We start from the raw sequence: 25035 nt of genomic DNA, 5'->3' as shown, positions 1-25035 counted from the left end.
TCTCATCAAGATTAAAAATACGTGAACTCTCAATTAAAATGGGATATATTTGTTTAGGATGTTTTTTAAGATTATCAAAAACAGCTGAACATTGTGTCGGTTGAAAGAAGTTAAGCGTGCCAAGCTACATGCCTCAGGTTGTCGTATGCTCAACTTTTTTCTTTTCGTAAATGCACGAAGCCAGTCGATACCGGCCATTCTACGTTCTGTGCATGATTTTGGTATCTTCAATTTGTTTATTTTAGCTACATCTAATGCGATGCGTCTTACAGCTACGGTGGTTAGGTCGTACGCCATATTACTGCAAGTTTTAATGTAGTTACACAGAATATCTTCCTGTTCATCTGTAAAAAATTTTTTCTTTTCTTCTGCACATATCTCTGAAGGATTTGAAATTTGACATCAAGTTGTTGTGCGGCTTGTCTTAATGAACATATTCCATCAATGACAGCAATAACAGCATTGGATATCTGTCTAGCAGAAGCCTTACCAATTTTGCGTGGAACATTCAGTTTTCTAGGCATCTGTAACAAAAACGGTATCATTATATTCAGGTAATTGTATTAATATTCATTTGTAATGCTTGTCTCACTGTGTACTGTTAGACGTTATTTTGAAATTTACCTTTTTGAAAAAATACAACCAGTTATAAGCTATAAACAAAAACGTACCTTGTTCACAACACCTGATGCGCCAATATTCAGCTGAGATCACTCAATAACTGCTTATAGTTTCAGCAAAATATTCCTCTGAATATTGGTTTAAATTAATGTAACTTTATACTATCAAAAACACGTTTTAGTTAAACACATTTAGACTATACGCCATTAACGCCATATTGCAAAAATAACAATAGTAGTGACATCTGTGATGTAATAGCCCTCCTTAAGTAGATTGGCGAAGCAAATGGAAGAAAACTTTTTAATTTAAATTGGTTGTCTTACCGTTGATTAAAATATTACCTCAATCAACGGTCTTACTGTGTATCGCGTCTCACTGTGTACCACCTTCCCCTACTATTCAAAAATGGGTGCTTAATTGCAATTTAAAGAGCATAAAATGCATCCAATAGTGCATAAACATGTCAAAATCAGTATGCTAAGGACCAACTTTTGTTATTTGGGGGGTTTTTGGGATGATTGAACACGAATACGCCATCAGAACCGGTGTCGCGAAAAAAGGTCGCCAACAATTGGTCGAGCGAAAAAATGTCGCGCACATTTGAGCGCGTATCAAAAGGTCGCCGGCGAAAAAACAGCGCCGACGAAATAAGGTCGCGTGCAATTGATCGCGCGAAAAAAGATCGCGTCATGTTTTACATTATTAAAACCATTCAATTGGTTTTCAAAAAGGTTCTAAAGAAATTCTATTTGCATACTTTAACTTTATGCATTATGAGCCGATTAGTCTTGGAATTCCATCTAATTACTTTTTAATGTATTTTGGATGTATAAGAAGATGGGAAAAATAACGTATATCTAAATACTTTTTAATGTATTTTGGATGTGTAGGAAGATGGGAAATATAGGAGAATGGGAAATTATTTCATATGGTATTTTCAGGTTATTCAAGTGAATATACTTGAAAATTGAACAATTTTTAACATGAAGAAAGTATTTTTTTTGTTCTACGTGAATAATTTTAATATATGGATCTAAATTCAGAAAGGTACTTTCCTTCACACTTTTTACAGGCTTAGGACTGTCAGCAAAAAACTGGCGTGTTTAAAAGTGTTTGCTCTTCCTAATCGGATATCGTTAAAAATGTACAGTAATAATAGTTCTATTTACAGTATATATTACATACAAACGAATACCAGGTACCAGTTTACCTATTTTTGGTATTTTCAGAGACCGGTAATTAGCATAATTGGTTCTTAGTAGAAAGTCGTTATGCAGATTAGTGAAGAATAAGTAGTTTAGATAAGGGCACCTTATTGTGTAGGTATTTATTAGGAATTCCATGAAGTCATTACGATAAGACATTATTGGAAATGCTAAAATAAATATTGTACAAAAGTTCTTTGTCTAATTGTGCGTTATTCACTAATGTGGTAATTATTATTCCATATTCGTGAAACGTACTTTTATTACTTTTTAATGTATTTTGGATGTATAAGAAGATGGGAAAAATATCGTATATCTCATTATTCATTAGCTTGTCGATTTGTCAAGATGGTCTTAACTTACGTAAAGAGTCAAAAAGGTGCCAATATGTTGGTGTATAATGGATATATCCATAGAAAGGAAAAAACGATTGATCAAAAGACAATTTGGAAGTGCGCTCAGTACAATAAGCATAAATGTACCGGGAGAGTTCACACAGTGGGAGATGAAGTAGTGAAAAGTACAAGTCACAACCACGTTGCCGATGCGTCAATATTAGAAGCAAAAAAGGCTTGTAACAGAATGAAAGAACTGGCTCATCAAGTTGAACTAACAACACAAGGAATCATAGCTACCGTTTCACAAGAAGTGTCTGTGGGTGCAACTGGGCAGCTACCTTCTATTTCATCCCTAAAGCGAACTATTCAGAACACACGCCAAAGAGTGGAAGCTATTCCGGCAAATCCAAGAAGCTTAACAGAGCTTATTATTCCGGAAGAATACACCAGAAACAATAACGGCGAACCGTTTCTTTTATTTGACAGTGGTCCAAACGAACAGAGAATTTTAATATTTTCCACTGAAAGAAATTTAACTTTGATGGCGAGCTGTGAACACTGGTATGCCGATGGAACATTCACATGTACTCCTCTATTGTTTGGTCAGCTGTATACAATACATGGCGTACAGTATAGCAACGTTATTCCAACTGTTTTTGCTCTACTTCCTAATAAAACTCAGGCAACATACACTCGACTCTTCCATGAATTAAAAACGTTACGACCAGGTTTACGTCCTACAACAATAATGGTGGATTATGAAAAAGCAGCAATTAATGCTTTACAACAAGAGTTTCCTGAAGTCAGAATCCGTGGATGTTTCTTTCATTTCACACAATGTTTGTGGAGAAACATGCAAGGTACAGGACTGCAACAAGTTTATACAGAAGACGCGAATTTTGCTCTACATCTGCGACAATTGGCAGCCCTAGCCTTCGTACCTGAAGTAGATGTTGTTGCAACATTCGGAGAGCTACTGGACAGCGAGTTTTACACTCAAAATGAAAATTTACTAACACCTTTAATAAACTACTTTGAGGATGTATGGATAGGCAGATTGGATCGACGACAACAAAGAAGACCGCCAATGTTTCCAAGGAATCTTTGGAATTGCTTCGAATTTATAGAGGAAGATCTACCGCGTACTAATAATGCTGTCGAAGGTTGGCACAACAGCTTCTCCTCGATATTAAATGCAGCACACCCAAATCTATGGAAGTTTATTACGGGGCTAAAGAAAGAAGAGAGTTTAAGTCGATTAAAAGTGGAGCAATACATAGCTGGAAACCAACAACCTCAAAAAAAAATTTATAAAGATACAGCGCGGCGAATAAAAACGATTTGTTTGCAATACGGGAACCGGCCAAATCTAGAATATTTAAGAGGAATTGCCCAAAATTTTCAACTGCAAGTATAAAAAACTAAAAAACAATTAAAAAAAAAATTTAAAAAAAACAAAAAAAAAATAAAAATTAAAAAAACACAAAAAAATAAAAATAAAAAAAAAATAAAAATTAGAAAAAAATAAAAAAATTAAAATTAAAAAAACTTTTAAACACGCCAGTTACTAACTGCCAGTCCTAAGCCTGGATAAAGTGTGAAGGAAAGTTAAAGTATGCAAATCTGTTATTAATATAAATGTATTCTTTAACTATGATATCTTCAATAAGTACTCACCAGTGACAATGTATTAATGAAATTGTGCCTGTTATATAATTTTTAACCACAATATCATTATTTTATTTGGGAAATTTTATTTTAATAAAGATGGTAGCCCTTAACCTACCCTATCTATATGTAGTATATACCCTGTAAAATATATTAAGCTTATATTAAAACTTACTCTTAAATAACCAAGGGTAAATTTTGCGACACTGCCAAGTCGTGAAATAATACCTCTAGGTACTTTCCCTACAACATTTACAGTTAAAATTACCTTAATTCGACCATTAAATTGGTCGAACATTTTACATGATCAATTTCAAATAGGATTATTTACTTCCAATTATTTTCCTATTATTTAAAGTGGAAAATAAAACTAAAGTCATTTAGAAGTCAATATTGGGTTGACGAAATATTTTTTACCAATAGGTTAAAATGACTAATAAGAAAATATTTAACTGTTTGGGTCATTATTTAACAGCAATCCTTTAGTTCTATTGCATCATCTAAATCTGACCTAAGCCTGGATTAAGTGTGAAGGAAAGTTAAAGTATGCAAATGAAAACATATTTTCTGACGCGATCTTTTTTCGCGCGATCAATTGCACGCGACCTTATTTCGTCGGCGCTGTTTTTTCGCCGGCGACCTTTTGATACGCGCTCAAATGTGCGCGACATTTTTTCGCTCGACCAATTGTTGGCGACCTTTTTTCGTAGATCCATCAGAACCGACCCCCCGGATTACCTGGTGCCCAAGTTCACGTAATAGGGACGTTATCTTCTGGAGTTTTGAGGGTTTTCGGCATTAAATTGATTCAAACGGATTACTCATGGCTTTTTGGGGTTGCTGAACACGAATCTGAAATCAGAACCGACCCTCTAAGTTCCTAGTGGCCACAGCGACTATTATGCACGTCGTGTTTTACAATTTCGAAGTATTCCGACACTAAATTAGTACACACCGATAACTAGGAGGATTTCTGAGTTGCTGTTGAAAGGAAGCGTTCAAATTGGTTAAATTTTTTTTGCTATTTGTAGACTTTTTATTAAAATAACTATGTTGTGCTATTCTTTTATAATATAAACTCAATTTATATCTGATAATATTTTTCCTTCATTTATTTCAAGGTCGATTATCTATATTATATTTTCATAGTGTTCACTAGATTCATCGTGGTCACTAGATACTTCAGAGTTTTTCATCTAAGTCATAGTCGTGTTCAGCAACCACAAAAGCACAATAAGTAATCCGTTTGCATTAATTTAGTACCAAAAACTCTCGAAACTCCAGATGATTACGTTTCTTAAGCACCAGGTACTTCGGTGTCTGCTCTGATGGGGTATTCGTGTTCAGCGACCCCAAAAACCTACGAGTAATCTGTTTTCATCAATGTAGTACCGAAATCTCTCGAAACTCCCGAAGGTAACGCCCCTTGCAGTATCCCTTGGCACCAGGTACTCTGGAGGTCGGTTCTGATCACGTATTCATGTTTAGCGACCTCAAAACCTGCGAGTAATCCATTTGTACCAATTTAATGCCGAAAACTTTCGAAACTCCAGAAGATGACGTGCCTTAGTAGTGATCGTGGGCACCAGTACTCCAGAGGTCAATTCTGATAGCATATTCGTGTTAAGCGACCCCAAAAACCCATAAGAAATCCGCTTGCATCAATTTAATGCCGAAAACCCTCGAAACTCCAGAAGATGACGTTATTTGCAGTGACCCTGGGCACCAGGTACTCTGGAGGTCGGTTCTGATTGCGTACTCGTGTTTAGTGATCTCAAAACTCCCGAATAATCCATTTGCACCAATTTAATGCCGAAAACCCTCGAAACTCCAGAAGATGACGTGCCTTAGTAGTGATACTGGGACCAGGTACTCCAGATGTCCATTCTGATGGCATATGTGTTTAGCGTCCCATAAACTCATGAGCAATTTATTTGCATCAATTTAATGCCGAAAACCCTCGAAACTCTAGAAGATAACGTCCCTTACAGTGACCTTAGGCACAGGTGATTGTGTCCAGTGACCCCCCCAAAACCCCCAAATAACGTCCTTACTATAGTGATTTTGACATGTTTATGCACTTTTTGATGCATTTTATGCTCTTTAAAGTGCAATTATACATCCTTTTCCCCTTTTTTGAATAGTAGACTTTTTTTCTGACGTCATCCTGAACATAATGCAAAAAACTGCAAGTCTCTAGGTGCTGCATTTAAAAATCGATTTATTTTGTGCTAAATGCCCTCATTTAAACAACAAAATCGCTAATTCTAAAAATTGAAAATTGTTCAAATTGTTTGCCTAATAAAACGTATTTCGACCCCTGCTACGAATGACAGCTTGGTATCAATGATTCGTACTCCAAATAAACGGTCTTAAGATATTCTAATCCAGCTCATTCCAAATTTGGATAAGACGTTGTTCCAGTTCCTGAAGGGTGTTAGGTTGATTAGGAGAATTTCGCAGATGTCTACCAAGCAAGTCCCAAACATTCTCTATAGGATTGAGACCGGTACTATTCACTGGCCGTCCCATAACGTCGATTACAAATTCCTCTATACATTTTGCACTAAGCATACTAGGTCTGGATCCCGCGTATGAAAAAAAAGTTGATTAATAGCAAGCTGAAAATTTGTTAATAGCTTAAGGGTGTCTAGTCGGACAAACTTTGATATATGGGAACACTGGAACAGGGGAAGTTTTAATTGTGGAACAGGTTAAAAATTTGGAACGGTCAACCACGAAAACGGCACATGTATTTTGTCCGACAGAACAGACTTAAACTCTCCGAACAGAGATTAAACTCTCATGCAAAAATCAGACTGCTATTTATCACCAAATGGGCGTTTTAATGAGTGGAACATGTAGAATATGTCAAATGTCAGGAATTATGACAGGTGATAAATATCAGTATAATTTTTGCATGAGAGTTTAATCTCTGTTCGGAGAGTTTAAGTCTACTCTGTCGGACAAAATAAATGTGCCGTTTTCGTGGTCTGACCGTTCCAAATTTTTAACCTGTTCCACAATTAAAACTGCCCCTGTTCCAGTGTTCCCATATATCAAAGTTTATCCGACTAGACACCCCTAAGCTATTAACAAATTTTCAGCTTGCTATTAATCAACTTTTTTTTCATATGCGGGATCCAGACCTATATTTACAACGTGTGGTCGTGCATTATCGTGCATTATACCAAAATTTTCGCCAATATAAGAGGAAAATGGTACATGCTCATGAAGAACGTCAGCGATATATGGGTAAGCATTAGTGGTATGTACCTTTGTTTTGTGTTCCTTAGAAACCGTTTGAAACAAAAACAATACAAGTAACCTGATAAAAACGTTCCAGATAGGTACCTACATACATGGTACATTCAATACAAAAATAAATAGATATAATACAATTAAATTTAAAACACCAATTCATCGCTTTTTTATTTTTGTAGATATTGCGTTAATTTCTTGGAGCAGTGTATATTCGAAAACCAACGAAAATTGGAACTAACATTGCATTTCCTTCATGCCATCGAAGGCATGTACAAATACCATCCTCTTCGGTCATCCTACTACCCAAATATAGCGTAGGTGAGCGAACAAAGCGGAAATCAAACAACACCGAAAAGAAAAATATTCACTTTGTACACAAACTCACGTGTTTTGTGGAACACGCGGTCCGGACTGAACCTAACCAATCCATAAACGTCAGTTTACTACCAATAGAACGACGAGAACGTTCAGTGCGCGTCCCAACGCTTTTGGCATTGAAATTTCGCGCCTTTGAATCGATTTTTTTTATTTAAGTAGTTTTGTGTTATTTATCCAACATACGCACTTGTTGGAATATGTAATCTTCGATTCGGGTAAGTTTTTACTTTATTTACTTCAATCGGCAATAGTAAACATAACAAAACCGGTCTAACATGTGCGAGATAAACAATAATCCTTAAAAGGATAGTTATTCATCTGATTTACCATTTCATTCATTGAAAAAGAAGTGGGTCATTTGTAGTTGATTTAATTTTTAGTTCGTTCGTGCTATTTTCTCTACTTCTAATTCAGTTACCTGTTTTATCGGCATGATTAATGGCTATGACATCATTTTACGCGGACGACCTTTTGAAATATCGAGTTAAAATAACCTTGTAACCATTGGTATTATTGTTTTTGTATAATATTATGTTAATAATGCACTATCATTACTGTGTTGGATCTGATTATGACATCAATTAGTTTACATTACAAATTGGAAGTGTGAATTATGCGAAATTCAAATTTGGTTGAAGGAAGAAATTAACAAATACCTAACTGATAGCATATTTTTTTATATATTTTTATTGTTTTTTTTGGTTTTAAAAAAGTGTGTATCATACCTACGTGATGTACAAATGATTTGTTGCTCTAATTCTTTTGTAACATTTCATTGTACGTTTTTTATAAATATGTGATTTACAAAAATATTCTTATTTTACTCATTTGGCGTGTGCGGTGTTCTATTTTTTTTAATATTCCATGGATAATAATTTATAGCTTTATTGTGTAAATAGATATATAATTTATATTTAGATCAAAGTTATATTAATGTTGCACACACAAATAAAGAGGTTAAAAAGTTATGTAGTTTGGAAAATGTAGCCCGAATGGCATTCCAGAGTGTGTAAGTCTCACAGGCTGGGTTTAATCCCAATACCCCGTTAGGGTATACAATCAACGTTTTAATGCTATTGCTTGATTGCTTACTTGCTTGCATTTCGAAAATAATAAATTACCTACTTAATGAACGATAACTGATATCAGGATTTGTTGCACAAGATGCCCAATCAAAATTAAGGCATTTGAGCTAGAAATGTTTTTGGAAAGTTTTGCTTGATTATTTTTTTTCTATTAGGTTTTGGGATAGGTACATATTCAAAACTATTAAACAAATTTAAGTGAAATTTGTATCGTGTTATTATTTACCATACATAATAAGACAGTGTTAAATCTGAGTTACTTTTGCCCTGAAGTGGCGCCATTCATAGGCGCCCATACCCATGCTCAGGGGGGGCAGTGGCCCCCCTACCTTTTCTGGTGCTTTAAACTATATATTGCCATCCAAAGTAGGTATACAAAATATATGTAATGTGCAACATCTTTAGGTCTAGCGTCTGCCCCCCCTAAAAATTTTTATATGGGAGCCCATGGCGCCATTTATAACAACATTGATTTATTAATTATTATAATCATTCTTTTGGATTGCTCTGTTTGCACATTCTCGGACAAAAATTAAGAACTGAAATTCATCTTTACACAAAAAAGGAATTCTTGTTTTGAAACAAAAGAACACCGTTTTAAAATAAACGCATTTTTGTGATACTTATTGTTTTCATTTAAGTTCACCAAATATTTTAATTTTGAAATTCGCATTTTTTTTTTCGGTGCAACCAAACTTATTTATTTTATTTTAAATTATTCCTCTTTTCATCATCATGAACCCGTACGCGTCCACTGCTGGACATAGGTCTCCCTCAGCTCTTTCCATCTTCACTGACGAATGATAAGCTTCAGATCGTCAGCCCATCTGGGTGGTGAGTGGTGATCGTCCTCTGATCCGTAGTGGTTTTTCTCGTGGCCTCCACTCGACAATAAGTTTTGTCCATTCCTCTTTTAGATTGCTTAAAATAGTCTATAGTCTATTATAGTTCAGATCCAGTTTCTTTTTCTTCTCATGAATAAAATAGGATGATAAATTTAAATGTTTAAAATAAGTGTGGAAAATAAATTTAAAGTCTAGTTATATATCTAAATCGATCTGAAATATATTAAGTAGATATATTATAATATATGTGCAGTAAAGTTAGAACAGGATTGGATGAAATGGAGGGACAAGACTGATGTGTTGTAGCAGAAAAATACCAATGAACTGAATGATAAATTTTGGAAGACCGCCATACGACAAACTATAATATTGGGCAGTTAAAAAAATACAACGAGGGCAATAGGGCTTTTCATCGACTCTTGTTTGTTTCGAGCTTTTGTCATAATATGTTGTATAATCTGTGTATAATATTCATATACTGGGTTGGGATAAAGTATGGAAACAAGCAAATATCTTTGAAACGAAAAGAACAATATTTATGAAACTTTGCATACAAGTACAGTGACGCAAAAGGCATCTGTTGCCATATTTTTTGTTACTACTCCACTTCCGGTTTCACCGGAAATACCATTACCTTATTTAATTTAAATGGGACATCCTGTATATTTTTGCGGATTTTAAAAGAACTATTTTTAATTCGTACATATCAAATTTGGTAGAAAAAAATTGTTAAAAAGTGTCTGTAGATAGTTTCTGGCATTAATATACCATAGTAGGAAATAAACGAGTATTATCTATACTGCAGACTAAAATTGTTGTTTACATGCACTGCATGACTTATTTGAATTTAGTATAGTAGGTAAAACTGTTACTGGACTAATTTACAGAAGTAAGTTGTATTAAAAATGGTTCATTTAAGTGAAAAAGATCGTATTGAAATATTAATGATAATCGGTTATGGTGAATTTTCATTTTTTGGAAGTGAATTTTCCAAATCGATGGATTGGACGTAGAGGATTCATAGAGTGGCCCGCTTGTTCTCCGGACCTCAACCCGTTAGATTTTTTTTCTTTGTGATTATCTAAAATCACGTATTTACGTTTGGCGACCAACATGCTTGCAGGATTTGAGACAAAGAATAATTGATGAATGTGAAATAATACGTGGAGAAATCTTGCAAAAAGTGAGTCATGAATTTATTTATAGGCTTGCACGTTGTCAGGAGGTGAAGAGCAAACATTTTCAACATTTGAAATTATTTTTTTTATTCTTAATATCATTGGTCTAACGTAAATAAATTAACCTATTTTTTAACTGTAAAGAGATTTATTTCTTGTTTTAATAGTTTTTTCTTCCAAACTTGGTTTGTATGAATTAAAAATAACAAATTCTTTTAAAATCTGCAAAAATATACAGGGTGTCCCATTTAAACTAAATAAGTTAAGGGTATTTCCGGTGAGACCGGAAGTGGAGTAGTAACAAAAAATATGGCATCAGATGCCTTTTCCGTCACTGTACTTGCATGCACAGTTTCATAAATATTGTTCTTTTCGTTTCAAAGATATTTGCTTGGTTCCATACTTTATCCGAACTCTGTATACAGATTATATAACATAATGTAACAACCTTCTATATAAAAATGTTCTACATTAAATTTGAAATAAAAAAAGGTCCAATGCATAATCCTTTTAAAATGAACGGTTCCAAAGTTACAGATGTAGTATACTTAGTATAATTGGTTCAAAAAAGGCCTAACCCAGACATCAAAAATAAAAGTTTTCCTCCAACACCAAATTGTTCTATATGGTCCACATATGGTTTAGTAAATAGTTACACCATTTTGAGCGTCCGGTTTAGGGAGGAGATGGGGGAGAAGTCGGTAAATTAGTAGTTTTTGTTAAGTTTTTCGTCAATATTTCTAAAACTATTCTTTAGCGTAAACAATATTCTATACAAACATGTTTTATATAAAATTTAAAACAAAAAAGGTCCTACACATAATTGTTATAAAATCAACGGTTCCAGAGTTACGGAGGGTGAAAAGTGAAGGTTTTCGATACTTTTTATATTTTTTGGGCAATTGATGATGATTTTGGGTGGTGAGGTTAACGTTTCTTCAAGGGCTTATCACTAACATACCATCGGTCACTGAAATAGCAAATTTGATTTATAAAACCCAATCCTGTTAAAGAGAATCAGTTGAAAATTGCCCAAAAAATATAAAAAGAATCGAAAACCTTCCCTTTTCCCCTCCGTAACTCTGGAACCGTTGATTTTTTGTAACAGATGTATAGGACCTTTTTTGTTTTAAATTTTATGTAGAACATTTTTGTATAGAAAATTGTTTACGTTAAAGCATAGTTTTTCTCCCCCATCCCCCCAAACCGGATGCTCAAAAACTTTTTACTGTACAAAATATGTGGACCATATAGAACAATTTGGTGTTGGAGGAAAACTTTTACTTTGGATGTTTAGGTTAGGCCTTTTTTTGGACCAATTATACTATACTACCTCCGTAACTTTGAAACCGTTCATTTTCGAAGGATTATGCGTAGGGCCTTTTTTATTTCAAATTTAATGTAGAACATTTTTGTATAGAAGGTTGTTTATGCTAAATCGTATAGTCTTAGAAATATTGACGAAAAACGTAAAACACTACGAATTTACCGATTTCTATCCCCCCCCCCCAAAGCCGACGCTCAAAATAGTGTGACTTTTTTCTGAACATTATGTGAACCATATAGAACAATTTTGGTGTTGGAGGATAACTTTCACTTTGGATGTCTGGGTTTTGGTCTAGTTATACCATACTATTTTAGTTGTTGATTAAATAATATTGATATATACTGTATTTGATAAATAATTTATTTAAGACGTGAACTTAATAAAAATTTATTACTTTTTTATTATTTGTGGAAGATCCAAGCAGAGGATACATCAGGATAATAAATATATTCTGTTATCCAAGTATTTTGTTGTTAAAGATGTTCAAAATTGTAAGCGTTCCATAGTAACAATATATTATTAAAAAATCACTTTAACACTTTTCCTCTTTTCTCGATAGAGTATTAGTTTTTGTTGTACATATAAATTATTACAATCACTGAATTCATAGTTAGTGAAAAAATTATCTCATTTATTACCTGAATTAATAATTTGCAATTTTACAAATAACAGTTACCCAAGAGCATTCAAAAGCCATCTCTTCACGTTAATGATGACATTTGTAAGTAGAATGACATTCTAGTAATGTTTACATATCCATACCAGTGTAAATTTTACTACACGTAATTTGCTGTGTAAAGACAGAAAAAGTAGGGATACCCGTAAAATATTTGCCAATTATGTACTGATGGCCTTAAGATAAGGTAAGTTAGGTACATGCAAAATAGTGTACCTAGGTATATTTTAAAAACCTGACGATTTGAGCAGGGCGTAAGGAAACGGGTGAGTCACAAAGTTTCACAAGAAAAAAGCGAATATTTCGCGTAATGAACGTCAGATCGAAAAACTAAAAAATAAGTGCTCAATATTTTTCAAAATATAGCTAATGATAGCAAACACGACCCCCACTGAGAGGGGTGAGGGGTAAATTTAAAATTTTAAATACGAACCCCGCGATATTTCGCGAAATGAACATCAGATCTAAGAACTGCAAAATACACGTATTCAATATTTTTGAAAAATCTATCGAATCGTACCAAACATGTTAGATTAAAAACTTAGGAGCCCCATTTTTTATTGCAGATTTGGATTATTTACGTAAAAATAAATAAGTTTTATACGAGGCATTTTTTTCGAATTATGGATAGATATGAATTTCGCTATAATCGGAAAAAACGATTGTTGTAAATGGAAAATTAAATTAAAAAATGGGAAGTCCCCCACTTTATGGAAAACTTAGCATAATTTTTTTGGTTTTAGGTCCTAATCTTCACAACCCAATAGGTCCCCATTACGCTCGAGTAACTGCAAATTTAGCATACTTTCCTCCCCTATTATGAGGCATATATTTTTATTCTAATAATTTTAATTGACTCTCCTATGATATTTCTGTATGATTCATATTAGCTCTTCTCTATACCTATTTAATTTCACTAACTGTATAGAGGATGACTGTCAAGATACTATTATATATATAGCTAACGAAATACACTTAATATAATTTTAGTTTTGTATAAATGCTCAAGCTTTAGAGTTTCCTAACCAGCTCAAGCTCGCGAGACTAACTCTAATACTCAAACCCGGTAAAGACCCGGAAGAAGCCATCGCCTATAGACCGATATGCCTACTCGACTGCCTAGGAAAGTTGTATGAGAATATTGTTAAGAACCGTCTTGAAAGAGAGCTGAGAGAAAAAGACATCATCTCAACCAGACAGTACGGTTTCAGGAAAGGAAAATCTGCTATAGATGCGGTCAAGCATATTACAGACACTGTGAAGAACACCAGAAAAAGATGGCCGTTTTAGTAATGTTTGACGTAAAGAACGCCTTTAACTCGGCCAACTGGGCCCATATTATTACTAAATTAGAAACCGCTAAAGTCTCGGGATATCTGATCAATATTATAAAAAGATATTTAAGCGAGAGACATGTTTCAGTGGCCAGAAATGTTGAGATGAAACTAACAGCCGGCGTACCGCAAGGTTCTGTACTAGGTCCAACGTTGTGGAATGTCTTGTACAATGGGGTTTTAAATATCGATTACGGTAGAGACAACATGGCAGTAGCCTATGCAGACGACCTTGCTATATTGGTCACCAACGACATGTACTGGGACCTTGTGGAAATCGTAAACGAATGCTGCGAGAAAGTGAACAGGTGGATGGAAAATGATGATCTTTAACTTGCTGGTCACAAGACAGAAGTGGTCATCCTTAAAGCTCCAAGGAATGGGCCGGACTTGACCTTCCAAATAGGTAGTAGTCAACTAGAGCCGACGAACTGTGCGAGGTATTTGGGCATCGACCTGGACAGAGGCCTAAGATACACGAAACACTTATTAAGAGTTGTTAAGAAGGCAGACGAACGGACGGCAGCTATCCAGAGAATAATACCTAACATTGGAAGTCCCAGCAGCAACAAGAGAAGTTTGTACCTCCAAGTGGTGCAGTCGACCCTTCTATATGGAACCCCCGTCTGGATCAACGTACTAAAATACCAGAAGTACAAAGATATCATAACAAGAGCCCAAAGGAGGCCTCTTTTAAAAGTGGTGAGCGCGTACCGAACCACTTCTACGTTGGCCTTACAGGTGATAGCGGGCACGCTTCCTATCCACCTGTTAGCCAAAGAGAGACAAATGCTGTATGAAGCCCACGATGGCCACTTACCACAGGTGAGAGGACCATACGAGTAAACATGCTAATGGAATGGCAAAGGGAATGGGAGGTACAGACCACGAAGGCTCGCTGGACCAAAACGCTGATCCCCGATGTAGTAGCTTGGTACAACTGTAAATTTAAACGGGTAAATTACTACTTTACTTAGTTCCTGACGGGTCATGTGTCTTTTAGGTCTTACACATATGGCATCAAAAAAACCAACGATGATATATGCACCACGTGTCACGAGAGGGACGATGCGGAACATTGCATTTTCCGGTATAATGTTTTCGTCGTAGAACAACAAAGGGAGCGTTCAAGTATTACGTAACGCGATTTTTGAAGATTTTTGACCCCCCTCCCCCCTACGTAACGCACTGTAATGGGCGTTTTACTATTGCGTAACGCAATGTTTGAAGATTTTTGAGCCCCCCCCCCCCAACCTGCGTTACGTAATACTTGAACGCTCCCAAAGGCTGCAGAATAGGTTTGGCGCTATCTCGCCCAACAACATCATGCAGATTTCAATAACCAGCAAAGAGAATTTCGAGTGTATAATCGACCATATAACAAGCATCATGAAAAGGAAGTCTATAATGGAAAGAGTAGAACAAGCTGGGTGAGGGAGTCTACCTCCTTCATAGCGGTCAATTGTAAAAAATAAAAAATAAAAAAAAATCATCTTTATTTCTTTCTCCTTATGGTATAAAAATGTATCCAGTTACCTTCTCTTTTTTTTTCAATGTTCCCAAGTTCCTCCGCTTGGGAACTAGATCTTTTCCCTACACACTTACCGCTATTAGGTAAGTGCTGTAGATATAATAAATAGCTCTAAGGGCACCTTTAATCCGGTCTGCGCGGGGTATCCCCATGTTCCGTTCGCTAATGAACTCGTCCAGGGATACCTCGGGTCGAAGAGGGGGTGGTTTTAGTTGGTAGGCGACCTGGCAGGGATATCCGAAGGGGGCCCTGTGTCACTTAGTTTTGACACCGTGCCGTCGGCGTATGTCTCTGGTTTGGTTGAATCCAACAGTACTAGGGACACCTTCCCTAGTCGATTTACGAATCTTTCCACCTCATTCCAAAAAAAAGTTTTGTATAAATGCAATAAACAATTTACAGTCGGAAAAATGAAGGAATACCCATGAACGATCACATCAATCACCTATTTTGTATTTGCATACGTTTCTTCTTTTTCTATAGCATACGTTTGTTATTTATAGAAAAAGACAGCAAATACAAAATAAGTGATTGATGTGATCGTTCATGGGTATTCTTTCATTTTCCGACTGTATATTCTTTGCCATTATATTAGATTTTAAGTTTATTATGAAATATTATTTTTTTAACTTTCTCTAACTTTTATTCCCACTAGTGAAACCATTGTTTTCACTTATTGATAAGCGTAACCAAACACTTTTTCGATTATTTTTAATTTAGCGGATAATATACCGTAAACACACTCAGATAACAAATAGATTTTAAAATCGTATCGAATTCTAAAAAGCTTTTATCGCTTCAAATGTTACCACTGTTTCTCTTCATTGTATTCGAGTTGACAATGGAACTACCAAATATTTGATTTGCTTAGTCGAACATGTCACAATATACATAAGTTTTGCAATTCAATAAAAAATACCTCTTTAACCTTGATTAACTACATTTAAGGATAAAATTAAAAATAATAAGAAATTGTCAAACTTAATATTGATATAATATCGTTTACTATTTTTATTGATAATTAACCACTATTTTAGTTTTAAATATATTTTTATTCCGACGTTTCGATGTCTTCTTCGGAAATCGTTCCCAAAATACAAATTAAACAAATTTTGTTTTTGTTACTTAGTAATCTTAAAAGTCTTTTAATAATTTAATTTTACTTAACTCATTCATATTTACAATTCAAATACATATTAAACAATATAAAAGTAGATGACGTTAAAATGGTATGGCCAATATTTTTGAGTAGCGCCCCTGGAGCGACTTTATTGGAAAACTGTCCGTTCATTACATCAAATCAACTTTAACGTAAAGGTACGTACAGATATGCGCGCCGATCACTTCGCGCCGTGTGTGCGGTACGCGTTCGTGGCTGATTCATGAGATTAGTACGCGTTAGGCCGATGCCACATTATGCGTTTTCACCGGATGCGGTGAAAACGCATCCGTTTCCAACGCAACCGGACCGACCTGTCTCACTATGCGTTTAGTCTGGTGCAGTTTGTAAGCGCGTACCGATGACTCAAAACGCATCCGTTTCCAACGCAACCGGACCGATCTGTCACACTATGCGTTTTGACCGGATGCGGCGGAAACGCATCCGGTCAAAATACATAATCTGACATCGGCAATCTTAGTACATGTTTTGAAGTGACACACAAACGGTGCGCACACGAACCAACTTCTATCGGCGCCAAGAACGCACGGCGCGAAGTGCGCGGCTCGCATATCTATACGGACCTTAAGAATATCCGTCAGAAAAATTCATAGCATGTGATTTGTCTTTAAAAATGGATGGATGAAGTGGAAGGAAGCGAGTGGTGTGTCGTGTGACAGAAAAGTTCCATTGAAGCTGAAAGGAAAATTCTATAAAACAGCCATAAGACCGGCTATGATGTACGGAACTGAATGTTGGGCAGTGAAAAAGAAAGAGGAACAACGAATGCATGTGGCGGAGATGAGAATGCTTAGATGGATGAGTGGAGTGACAAGAAAGGATGAAATTAAAAACGAGTATATTAGGGGAAGTCTAGGTGTGGCACCAATTGATGCCAAAATGAGAGAGCATAGCTTGAGATGGTTTGGTCATGTTCAACGTCGAGACGTTAATCATCCAATACGAAGAGTAGCTGAAGTGCAGATTCCTGGAAGGAGTAGGAGAGGAAGGGGGGGAGACGATTAGGCAGGACATGTTGGTAAAGGGGATTAATATTGATATGATCCAGGATAGAATTGTGTGGAGAAATGCAATTGGGGAAGCCGACCCCGCATAGGGATAAGGCAAAGAGAATGATGATGATGATGATGATGTGATTTGTCTTTAAAAAGACAATAATGACAGTAAAATTCTCCTGTTAGTCATCTCATAGTAGCTAAATCATGAGAAAAACAATGAAAACATTCATGATAATATCCCGACAATGAAAGTACTTATTTGGTCTTACATTTAGTTTACCCTCAATATTAACACGCAATTAGAACGAAAATATGCATTGTTTCGGGAAAATTCAAAAAAGCTTTTTTGTTAGTTTATACAGGGTGAGTCATGAGGAACTGTACATACTCCTACCTCGTATAGAGGCCTCTATGGGGAATAACAAATGACCATTAAAAAGTGTCTGCTCCCATTGTTTAATAATATACAGGGCGAGTTTCGCATTTTGACAGAAATTTGTATTCGTCATAATTTTTGAACGGTCAGATCGATGTGTCCCTTATTTTGGTCAATCGTTACACTATTGCCACCTAATCAACTTATTTATTCAAACTAGAAAAAAATCCGGTCCGGCTTTAAAAAAATTGGTTCGTTTGGGTCTTAGAAAAAATTTCACCCTGTATAAGCTTTTTGAAAACTCTAATATGAATTTTACAAATTAGACAAATAGGCAATTAAAATAACATATTTATTTTTTTCCGCACACGATTGCTTAATTTTTTATAAAAATTTTTTTTTAACTAATATTTAATTTATGTTACCACCAATTAACTGATTTATTCAAACAAGAAAAAAATCAGGCCCGGATTTAAAAAATAAGTTCGTTTTGGTCTTAGAAAAAATTTCACCCTGTATACGCTTTTTGAAAACTCTAATATGATTTTTACAAATTAGACAAATAGGCAATTAAAATGGCATATTTATTTTTTTCCCACACGATTACTTAATTTTTTATAAAAAAAATCAAATTTGACTATGAATAATTAAAAGTTTGGTAAAGTGAACCATAGATTTAAAAAAAAATAACTTTTATTACAAAAATGAATTTTTTTTTGAACAAATATTTAATTTATGTTACCACCAATCAACTGATTTATTCAAACAAGAAAAAAATCAGGCCCGGATTTAAAAAATAAGTTCGTTTTGGTCTTAGAAAAAATTTCACCTTGTATACGTTTTTTGAAAACTCTAATATGAATTTTACAAATAAGACAAATTGGGAATTAAAATGGCATATTTATTTTTTCCCCACACGATTACTTATTTTTTTATTAAAAAATCAAATTTGACTATGCATAAAAAGTTTGGCAAAATTTTTGCATAGATTTAAAAAAATTAACTTTTTTACAAAAATTAATTTACAAAAACAAGTTTTTTCTTAAAATTAAAAGTTTTACCATTTTTTTTTTATAACACGTCTAGATCTAAAACTTCCCATAACACTTCTTTTGGACTCTATAGTTTAACATAGACGTGATCAAATTGATAAATTTTAAATTTTTCCACCTAATTTTTGCGATTTACAAGTTTGCAACTTTTACAAGAAGAAGACTGAAAGTCTACAACAATTTTCATAGTCTTCATAATGGTATGAGGTATGTGCTGTAAAAATTTCAGAAAAAAAATATTAAAATGGAACAGAGTTGTAGCGAGTTAAACCGTGAGTTCATTTTTTTTTTCATTTTTAGAAAATTCCAATTTTGACAAATTTGATTTTTTTAATAAAAAATTAAGTAACCGTGTGGGGAAAAAATAAATATGCCATTTTAATTGCCTATTTGTCTTATTTGTAAAATTCATATTAGAGTTTTCAAAAAGCGTATACAGGGTGAAATTTTTTCTAAGACCAAAACGAACTAATTTTTTAAATCCGGACCTGATTTTTCTCTATTTTGAATAAATCAGTTGTTTGTATGGTAACATAAATTACTTATTTGTGCAAAAAAATTAATTTTTGTAATAAAAGTTATTTTTTTTAATCTATGGTTCACTTTACCAAACTTTTAATTCATAGTGAAATTTGATTTTTTTATAAAAAATTAAGTAATCGTGTGCGGAAAAAAATAAATATGCCATGTTAATTGCCTATTTGCCTAATTTGTAAAATTCATATTAGAGTTTTCAAAAAGCGTATACAGGGTGAAAGTTTTTCTAAGACCCAAACGAACTAATTTTTTTAAAGCCGGACCTGATTTTTTTCTAGTTTGAATAAATTAGTTGATTAGGTGGTAATAGTGTAACGATTGGCCAAAATAAGAGACACATCGATCTGACCGTTCAAAAATTATGACGAATACAAATTTCTGTCAAAATGCGAAACTCGCCCTGTATATTATTAAACAATGGGAGCAGACACTTTTTAATGGTCATTTGTTATTCCCTATAGGAGCCTCTATACGAGGTAGGAGTATGTACAGTTCCTCATGACTCACCCTGTATACATGTTAACGTAAAAAGTCCTCCTCGCAGATTTGGCCGCTAATTCTTTATTAATTGTTTAAACAATAACAATAAATAATTTTAAAAATATCGTTGAATTCATTATTTTACTTTGATCAAATATGTTTCTATTTCGTTTTTGGTTATGCTGAATCCGAATATGGCATTACAATTTGAAAATGCTCTTATACAGTATGTTTGCGTAGCTAGGTACGGCATGGAAAACTTTTTATTATCAATTTTACGAAAAAAAGTTATTCTTCATAAAATGCTCTACCTGGTCTAGAATCTAAGATACAGCCATCAGATATCAAACTTTTTTAGTTTTATACGAGGTATGTAAATAATATGAATTTTTCTTAAGAGTTAAGTGCCTTTATTATCCACAATATTTTAATTAGAAGGATGTAATTGAACACTGAAACATATGTTTTAATTCCAAACAATTTTTTTTAATAACAATTTTCGATATTGTGAATTATAAAGGTACTTTACTCTTGAGTGAAATTTATATTTTTTTACATACCTCGTATAAAATTAATAAAATTTTATATTTGATGGTAGCATCTTAGATTAAATACGATGCAGAGTATTTTATAGAGAATAACTTTTTTCGTAAGACTGATAATAAAAAAGTTATCAATAGGTTTCAAGTTACGCAGACATACTGTATAAGAGCTAAAAAAATTTTTTTGTTGGACATTTATTATTATTGAAGCCTATTATTAAATGTATTTTAGGTAAGTTTTACAGAAAAAAGTTTTGATAACTTTGTATAAACATTTTTTAGCTGGTAATTTTCGGTTTTTGTATTACATTTTTTTTATCTTTCTTAATTTTCTTAAAAAGAAATAGTTTATTTCATTTCTAAAGTAAAATAATTTAGTGCATTTTAAAGACTGCATCCTAGTCTTTAAAAAACACCTACAAAACTGTAATAGATCTGTTCAAACTTGAGTAATACCGTCTTAAATTTGTGTTAATTCTGTAAAATTATGAAATTTTTAAAAATTACATTTTTTGAGACGTCGCCGTATCATTTGAATTAAATTTTTGAGATTTTTTTTAATAAAACATCGTTTAGTACGATGTTTGAAAGGTAAGTTGTGCAAAATTTAGAGTTTTATAAGAAAAATTGTATTAGTTAAACCTTTTTAAATCATTTTTAAACAAAATTCATGTAAGTCTCATTTTCAGCCCACACCGTACTTATGGCCATATATTTAATTTTTTTTTTATTATAACCATAAGATAGCTTAATTATTCTTCTTCCATGTCCAATTTGTAAAATTTCGTTTGATCCATTAGTTAAAGAATTACATTAAAATAACTCAATCGTGCACTTCGCCGTACGCTAGTTTACAGTGCTCCAATGTTTGCGAGAAAGGTGATTTTAGCGTTAAAAATAAAAAATTATAGAAGCTGCGGATTTAATTTTAGAAAAATCTTTATATAAGGTTTTTTTGTAAAATTTTTTGAATTTTTTAATGGTCAAATTATATTTTCGGAGTTATTTAAAAAAAAAACATCTAATTTCGCAGTTCATTTGTTTAATAAAAAAGGAAGCACCCACTTCTCGAGTAGAACTTTTTGATATGTTGTTTATTAAACATGTCTTAATGAAATTACAAAAGTTCTATCTTGTTTTATTTTTTCCGAAGTGAAAATCTATATTCACTCCCCTATAATATTAATTTCTAATTTTAAATAAATAAAAACAGTTCAAGATTTATTTTGTTTCAGAGACACCACTGTTTATACATATCTCGTTCTCTCTCGAACACCTCAGAAAAGTCCGTGTTGTGCTCTGAATCGAAATCAAATATTTCTGTCATGTTAGCAAAATTATTAAAAATAGTTTGTAAAAGACGCAACAGCGACATCTGCTAAGAAGAAAAAGAAATCCAAAGAACCGGAGAACTAAAGATTTCTTACGCTGGAAAACAAATTCTGGTTACAACCTAAATGCGAGCTTTCTACAGTTTACAAAGCAAACGGACGTTAAATGGATAGACATATGGAATCTACAATATGCATTCCACGACATATCAATTTATCTCGGAAAAATCCAACGAATTTGATTCCTAGTACTCAATTTGTGAGTAAACGAAAGTAAATAAACAGTTTACAATTTAATTGCATTTCAGAGACCACCACATCTGTTTATGCATATTTCGTTGTCGAACTACTCAAAACAGCTCGTGGTGTGCTATGAGTCGAAACTAAATCTCCCTGGCATATTAGCAAAATTATTAAAATAATGTTTAAAAGATTCAACAGCGTCATCTATTAAGAACAAAAAGAAATCCAAAGAACCGGATAACTAAAGATTTTTTAAAAAAGTAAAAAACTTCGAATGTAAAATGGTATATAAATTTTTTATTAAAATATTTTAAAATTATCCAAATGGATTAATAAAATACATCAGAACGTTTTCTGTCCTCAGCTGTTCATCAGCCCATCATCAGTGAGAACGTCTACAATATGCTTTCCACAACATGTCTTTCTTTAGCTTGTCTTACTCACAAATTGAGTACTAGGGATCAAATTGGTTGAATTGTTACCTAGATAAATTCACGTATTATGGAATGCATACTATATATTCCCCACATCTATGCATTTATTGCCCTTTTCCTTGCAAATTATAGAAGGATTTAATTCTCCGCTTCTTTGGATTTCCTTTTGCTTCTAATTTTATAAATATGTTTATTTTAAAACATATACAGTGTGGAAGGCACTTATGGACTAAAATTAATTCTGCCCTTGTTTTAAAAGATTATAAAAAACGCTGAGACCCGTCGATTTTTAAATATAAATAGGCGCTTTTTAAACATATATTTAAATGTACATGGTGATTCACGCAAGCCTAGCGTAATACATAAGCTTTATTTTTAATGGAGCATCCTGTATATTGTTATATTTTTAAAAGCTGCGTAATAGCCTAATTTCAACGAACTATATTATGCAGGGTGTATTATGAATAATATAGGGTGAAATTTTGAAATTATAAAGTATGGGAATAAAATTGTTTTTGTCCTTATTTTAGAAAATTATAAAAAACGCTAGGATAAGTGAACTTTTAAATTCAAATGGGCGCTTTATAAACACACATTTATATATACAGGGTGATTCACGCCAACCTAGCATAGTCCATTATCTTTAGTTTTAATGAAACACCCCGTATATTTTTGTTTTTAGAAGCTCGTTAACAACTTGATTTTAACGAGGTATATCATACAGGGTATATTATGAATAATACAACGTGAAATTTTGAAATTATGTAGAATTTTATTTAGGACATTAAAATAAATGCTCAAAATGCTCTCCACCTTGTTGTTGGCAATAACACAGTCTCATATACAACTCGTTACGAACATTGTTTAAAGTTTAAGGTGAAATATTCCGTATTTCTGCAGTTATCCTTTCTTTGAGGTCATCAATGCTAGTAGGCTGTGTTGCATATATTTTGCTCTTGAGATAACCCCACATAAAAAATCCAAGGGCGTAAGGTCTGGCGATCTAGCTGGCCACTCAATAGTACCTCTTCGTTAAATCCATTTATTGTGGAAGATTTCGTTCAAGTAATTTCTTACCATTAAAGCATAATGGGGTGGTGAACAGTCCTGCTGAAACCAGACATTTTCATTCGGTAGGTTCGGATCTCTTGCGTTAGGATATAAGTTTGCCAACACAGAAACAACTTCGTCTCTAATCATATTTAAATATTTTTCAGCTGTAAAATTTCCTTCTACAAATATAGGACCAATAATATGGTATCAACCTAAGATACCTGCCTAAACGTTCACCTTTTGGGGATACTGACTATGTGTCTCACGTATCCAATGAGGATTCTCCGCTGACCAATATCTACAGTTGTGTCGGTTTACTTCTTCATTTAATGTGAATGTCGATTCATCAGAAAAAAGAACTCTATCAAGAGCTATTTCATTTCTGTTTAGTTTATTCATCATTGTTTCGCAAAAATCCATTCTACCATCTGGATCATCATCTGTTAGCTCCTGCACAAAAGTCAATTTATATGGATGAAGTTCTTCTTCATGGAGACACTTTAGGACAGTAACATGACTCACATTATTTTGGCGAGCAATTTGACGGGAAGTTGATGTTGGATTTTCTACGACACTTAACAAAATATCCACTTTCACTATCCGCAATTATCCCCGTAACCGATCATCATTAAAATCTCAATTCGGTGAGTCTCAGTTAAATATTTCATTTTTACTTGTTCAAGATATTAGTTTTTAATAGTTTACTACTTCAATGAAACATGTTCGTAAAACTATTTACCGATTTAGTTTAATTATTGGTACCTATATTTAGGTAGGTTTTACCTGTTCAAAACAAAAAAAGGTGACAAAATCTAATATATTGTTACCTTGATTAGAACGGTTCATGGCAGTATTTAGCTGATTTAAAAAAGTGCAATTAACCCGGGAGTAGTCGCGCTCACTTCTGTAACGTGAATAAGTCGCGTGTTAGATTCTATCTCAAAATACGAATTTAAATACGGATTTACAACAAATTTTTATTTTATAGTATTTTTATTTACTTGTTATGTTAGAAATATTATTTCTAACAATTCTAGAGTGCTATGTATTAAGAGTATAAGTCAAAAATGAAAATTTTTTATTAGGACTTTTTAAAGTCTTTTTTACCACTGATGAAATAACTATTACAACTAAATATCAAAATGGTGACGAAATATGATTAATAAATTAGTAATTAAATATTTTAGTTTCTACTTTGGTAATACCTTATTAATTATATAATTCAAAATATAGAAGAATCCCGAAAAAAATTTTTTATGACTTATACTCTTAGTACATAGCACGTTAGAATTATTAAAGCTAATTGGCTCTCCCCGTAGCCATAAATTGCACAAAAAGAAGAAGAAGAAGAAGAAGAAG

The 25035-nt window shown here is 33.5% G+C and overlaps 1 protein-coding gene across 1 annotated transcript in view; it reads left to right on the top strand.

The window, feature by feature from the left end:
• The first annotated feature begins 7531 nt into the window (after positions 1–7531).
• LOC126881472 (sorting nexin lst-4) overlaps positions 7532–25035 on the top strand; it is a 148395-nt gene continuing 130891 nt past the window's right edge. Inside the window, exon 1 of the mRNA XM_050645747.1 lies at positions 7532–7689. The gene's annotated coding sequence lies outside the window, so the exon portion shown is untranslated. The remainder of the gene's footprint in view (positions 7690–25035) is intronic.

This window comes from Diabrotica virgifera, chromosome 3 (genome assembly GCF_917563875.1).
Source record: "Diabrotica virgifera virgifera chromosome 3, PGI_DIABVI_V3a".
Taxonomy (NCBI): domain Eukaryota; kingdom Metazoa; phylum Arthropoda; class Insecta; order Coleoptera; family Chrysomelidae; genus Diabrotica; species Diabrotica virgifera.
The sequence above is the reverse complement of the archived record's forward strand: the minus strand, read 5'-3'. Positions and strand labels throughout refer to the sequence as shown.